Below are 5,869 nucleotides of genomic sequence, written 5' to 3'. Positions count from 1 at the left end.
TTTTTACTCTTAAGGTCGTTTGAGGATCTGTTCCCCAGGGGTCACATGGGCTTGGGAGGAGCCCCTGGCTCCTATCTTTTACCAGTTCCATCGATGTGAAGATAAGTCAGAGGTCCTGTTCGACCATGGCTGGCTTCACTTGGAAGCATGGAGGAAATGTTCCCTCTGTGTTGACCCTCCTCTTTGGAGACTGGACACTGGTCCGAGTCCATTTGGTGGGGTCTCCATGGCCTCCTTGATCAAGAGGGCAGATGACCCACCACATTTACAGGACACTTTGAGAGATGCTCATAGTCCCCTGGAGCTTAGTCGACCTAGCAGGTCAAGGAGAAAAAACTGTCCTTTGTATCCCTCTTACCAAAATAGTATAGGCCTCAAAGTATGACTGTTAGACATCCAAGAAGGTTAGTTCCACCAGTCTGGTACTTTTTAATTTACCATGTATTATGTAGATAAAGCTAGGGCAAAGACCAAACATTCTCAGATAAACTTTGGTAGACAAGTATTGTATTCCTTGAGCTGGTTGTATGTACAATTTGTCAGTAGGTTGTTCGATAAATATGATGCTCTCTGGGTTTTTAAAACTAGCTAGGCATTATTTATCTCTTGAATCGTCTAACCCTTCTGCCGTGGTTTCCGCATTTAAAGTGCCCCACATTTACAGGACACTTTGAGAGATCCTCATAGTCCCCCGGAGCTTAGTTGACCTAGGAGGGCAAGGAGCAAAAACTGTCCTTTATGTCCCTCTGACCAAATTAGTGTAGGCCTCAAAGTATGGCTGTTAAACATCCACCAGTCTGGTACTTTTAATTACCATGTGCCATGTAGATAAAGCTTGGGCAAGGACCAAACGTTCTCAGATAAACTCACAGAGATCTGCCTGCCTCCACCTCCCGACTGCTGGGATTAAAGGCGTGTGCCTTGTTAACCACTCTTAAACCATTAGATATTCTTAAACATATGCGTCAGTAGGACAAGCACATGATGAGAATACATCTTCTGAACTGTGCAGACTCTTTCTTGGTCCCCCATTTTGACCAACCACTGCACGGCAATACTGGATGTGCTAGAAAACCCATTGAGACTCAGCACAGGTCCACAGCCTTGCAGCCTTGGTTTCCGTTAACACCTACTAAGTGACAACTGGCTCAAATCATCTTCGATTTCACAACCAGAATAAAAACTTTTTTCAAAGACTTAAGTTCAAGAAAGACAAAGTGATGCTAAGAAAGGACTTCTGACACAGGGGGATTATATTTAATTCCTGTGAAAATGTTTTATGTTAAAATTGTTTCAATTATTCTAAAAATTTAGTAGCATGTAAAATATAGCCCCAAATGGTTACTATTTCATTTGGGGTCTACCTTAACAAGAAAAGCTTATAGTAATTTAGCTATTCAATGGCCTTTTAATATTTTCCATTGCCTTTTTTCCTATTTTCCCCTTTTTTATAGAAAAAGTATATTTTTGGGAGTGCCCATGAGTAATAGCAGTGGAAAGAGAGAAAACCTTTTTGAACATCGCAACTTTACATTTATGAAGGTGGCAAACTATAGGGCATGCTAGAAGTAGAATCAGAAAGAAGCCCACAAATTGCAACCCCTTAGTGTCTCAAGAGAAGCTGTAATTACTAATTAATCCATTTATGTGACTAGATAAAACACAAAGTAGGGATGATTCAAAAGCCTCATTATTTTGTTTCACATCAACAGTCACAACTGGTAAGAAAATGAGGACGTAACCAACTACATGCAACAAAACCCCAAGACAGTCCCAGGTATTCAGTTTCTTTTTCACAGGCATCACTGGTTTAAAAACCAAAACTTAGCCCGGGGTGGTGGTGCACGCCTTTAGTTCCAGCACTTGGGAGGCAGAGGCAGGTGGATGTCTGTAAGTTCAAGGCCAACCTGGTCTACATAGTGAGTTCCAGGCCAGCTGGGGCTACAGTGAGACCCTGTCTGAAAAAGTCCAAAAAAAAAAAAAAAAAAAAAATAAAAAAAAAAAAAAAAAAAAAAAAAAAAAAAAAGACAACAAAACAAAACAAAACCCCAGGGAATAATAGCACTTGGAAGAAAAAGAAGCTTCCACTCATCTTCAAATAGCATTTAAGATAAAGGCTGACAGTTTGCATGAACAGAAAAAATAAATAAATAATGCTAAAGAAATGCTAAGAATTTACTGTGATGTACAAAAATTACCACCTTTACTTAAGTATTCCTTAAGAAAAAATATAAATTGTATTTACATAACTATACACTTTGAGTTCTTTTTACCATCTTTGCTCATCTTTAATGTTCTCCAAATTTCTCAAACTAGTGTATAGGAGGCATCGCCAACAGCCAGGTTACATAATAATGCATTTTTTACTCTTCACACAGCCAGGAATCTTTTCTTCTTTGCTGACATTTTCCAATCCACACTGTCAGATCTCTCTCACCAATGTATAAAAGGCGTCCTCCACTCTGTCTTGTCTTTGCTGAGATTTCAATAAAAGGAATACCGTAACTTCTTGCTAAGTCCTGAGCCTGTTTTGTGTCTACTGTTCTAGAAGGCAAACCACATTTATTTCCTCTAGGATCATAGGTACACCTTCCGTCTTTCACTCTTGTAATTTGTTCTCTGCGGTGTTGAGAATATCCAGGAGACAGGTTTCTCCACCACTTGTTTCCTGTACGAGGCCTCTCTCCTAGGATCGTATTCATCCACAGTGTGATTGTGAATTAGCTGAATCGTCTAGACACTCTTGCCTACGCCAGCAGCTCCAACTACCACGAGTTTATATTCAGTCGTTTTCAGCAGGCCTCGGTCGGCTACCCTGCCACGGTCCTCAGACCCGCGCTCCATCCAGTCCGAAATGGCGCGGACTCTAGGCAGGAGCCTCTGCCGCCTCAGCCGCCATGGTGGTCTTAAAAACTACCAACCAAAATAAACCCTCCTCCCTCAAGTTCCTTTTCTCAGGTATTTGGTCACAGTAAGAAAGATAACTAATACAGTGAGTACTCTTGTCTTCCTCATTATACAAGTGAAGAACATGGAGCACAGACAGGTCACACAACCCACTCAAGGTCACACAGCCAGAAAGAAGCCCGACTCGAACAAACACAGAAAAAAAGCCATTTCTCCTTTGTGGATTTGTTAGGATGTCCATGAAGTTGGTCCAGCACCAGGTGGGAATCTGGATGTGACATGAAATATTCAGCCAACATTCCCATGTGCTTTTAGTTCCAGCTGGCCCTGGGGTGCCCATGGCAGCTGGAACCCACCCTCCTCCCCTTCATTCCCAATACCCTTTCTTCTTGGCACCCACAGCTGCTACGTCCAGCCCCATCCCTGGAATACTGATGCCAGTTCTTTCCTTTACATCCTTAAGAAATTCATGTCTTTCTTTTTAAAAATATTTATTTTTATTTTATGTGTTGAGCATATTGCCTGCCTTTATGTAAGTGCATCCATGTTGTGCAATGCCCATGGAAGTCAGAAAAGCATGTCAGATCCCCTAGAACTGGATTTAAGGGCGGTTGTTAGCTGTCAAGTGGGTGCTGGGATTCAAACCCAGGTACTCTGCAAGAGCAGCCAGTGCTCTTAACCCCTGAGCCCTGAGAAATTCATTTCTTAGACCACAGTGATAACACTACAAATAGAAGTTTCTGGTGAATGATTCCTGTTTGCTAGGAACTGAACAAATGCTTTGCATATTTTTACAGTTACCCCCACTTCATACAGAGGAGGCTAAGTGCTTGAGTGCTTGCTTTCCTCAAAGCCAAAAAGCTAGTGAATGCTGGGCCAGGATCCTACCCAAGCAGTCTTTGCTAAAGCTGGATTTCACTCCTGATTCACTACTGTCCTCTGCTGGGCTTCAGTAGCACTGCCTGGCTGTGTTGGATACTGTCTGCATTTCACACAGGCCTTTGGAACTAACCGCAGGTGCCAGGAGCAGCATCTCCATTGGACAGAGGAGGCTGGGAGGGTGTTTCTGTTCTCTAAGCCACTACAGAGGCCCTCCAAATGTACTAGGCAAGAATATAGATATAATAGGACTGAGAGTGTAGCTCAGAGATAGAGCACTTGCTGAGAATGCATGAGGTCTTCTAGGGCCCCAGCACCATAAACACACACACACACATTATTCCCAGTGCCTTTACAGATAAGTAGGGCTAAAGTTGTTAATGTCTCAGGAAGAGTTCTCCTGTGTGACAAGGACTCAGTAGAAAGTAAAATAACAGTACCTTTACTGCTATAGAACATTCATCTACATTATTAAACAAGTATAATAAATACTGTAACACTGACCCTTTCATCACATAACAGAGGACTACCCCAGTTCTTTATGTTTTGGTTTCTGGGTTTATTCTTGCTTTGCAGAACTGTTACCTTTTGTAGAAATATATAGAGACAGCATTAGACATATGTTGTTTATGCCCCCAAAGAAGTGAACATTTAGAAACTAACTTCCAGCCAGGTGTGGTGGTGCACACCTTTAATCCCAGCACTTGGGAGGCAGAGGCAGGCAGATTTCTGTGAGTTCGAGGCCAGCCTGGTCTACATAGTAAGTTCCAGGCTAACTTGGGCTACAGAGATCCTGCCTCAAAAAGACCCCCCCCAAAAAAATGATGATTCTGTTCATTAAACCCAAAAGGAATATTTCTGCAGGAAAGTCGATGTTTAATGTTCCTTTTTCTTGTTTTGTTTTTTTGAGACAGAGTCTCTCTATACAGCCTAGACTGGCCCCAAATGTGATCCTCCGCCACGGCCTCCCAAGAGCTTGGTTACAAGCAAGCAAGCCCTACCGTGCCTGGCACTAATGTTCTTTTTCAGAATCTCTGTGTTGATGTGCTCCTACCAACACTGTCCTGTTCTTTGTGGTGTGTATTCATGAGCCACCCCCCACCCCCGAACCCCGTCCCGGCGCCACCACATTTCATCTGGTTTTCTTTTTGTAGCACTAGGCTTCTACTTCTGTCTTATGCCTTTCTTTTCATTGTGAAGTTTTTGCAGCATGGACCTGATATAGGCTTAATATGCTAATATGTGAGGAGAAACTGTCTAAAGTAGATATACATTCATGAGCAAATGTATGTTTTCTCAGATTGAGTAGGTTGGGGTTGTTTTTTAAATAATATAAAGAAAGCAAGCCCAGTTTTCACAGATAGTAGCATAAAATACTATTGTTAATATTATACCCAATGCAAGCACAGAGGACGTCAACACAGTGATAGCTGAATTAAGAGTCATTTATTACACAACTGAAAGCAGGCTACTGCCAGAAAGAACTTTCATCCCCAAGGAGAAGCAGAGCAGCAAGATTTATAAAGCTTAAAACTGGGGCTAGAGAGATGGCTCAGCAGTTAAGACACTGGATGCTCTTGCAGATGACCTGAGTTTGATTCTCAGCACCCACATGCCAGCTAACAACTGTCTATAACACCAGTTCCAGAAGAGGATCCAACACCCTCTTCTGACCTCTGTGGGCATTGTACGACATAGGTACACTTACATACATTCAGGCAATACACTCGTGCACATAAAAATTCAGTTCCATAAAAAGCTGGGCTTGATAACACAGGCCTTTAATCCCAGCACTCAGGAAGCAGAGGCAGGCAGATCTTTGTGAGTTCGAGGCCAGCCTGGTCTGAGTTCCAGGACAGCTGGGGCTACAGGGAGACCCTGTCTCAAAAAAGACAAAAAAAAAAACAAAACAAAAAAAAACCCAAAAACATAATTATATCATGCCGGGGCAAACCCAATAACCATGGTTACACCACACCAGGGACAGGTCAGGTAACAAAAAGTTTCCAAGTTTCAATTAGGAAAAACAAGACACAATGGGCTCCCTGGCACTACAAGTGTAGCTGGGAGAAAAAGTTCTGCC

General features: G+C 42.4%; 1 pseudogene; it reads right to left on the bottom strand.

The window, feature by feature from the left end:
- Positions 1-2,344: 2,344 nt before the first annotated feature.
- Positions 2,345-2,844, bottom strand: LOC115070844 (annotated as a pseudogene).
- Between the last annotated feature and the right edge of the window lie 3,025 nt (positions 2,845-5,869).

Source organism: Nannospalax galili, unplaced genomic scaffold (assembly GCF_000622305.1).
Source record: "Nannospalax galili isolate Female #2095 unplaced genomic scaffold, S.galili_v1.0 scaffold118, whole genome shotgun sequence".
NCBI classification, from domain to species: Eukaryota; Metazoa; Chordata; class Mammalia; order Rodentia; family Spalacidae; genus Nannospalax; species Nannospalax galili.
The sequence above is the reverse complement of the archived record's forward strand: the minus strand, read 5'-3'. Positions and strand labels throughout refer to the sequence as shown.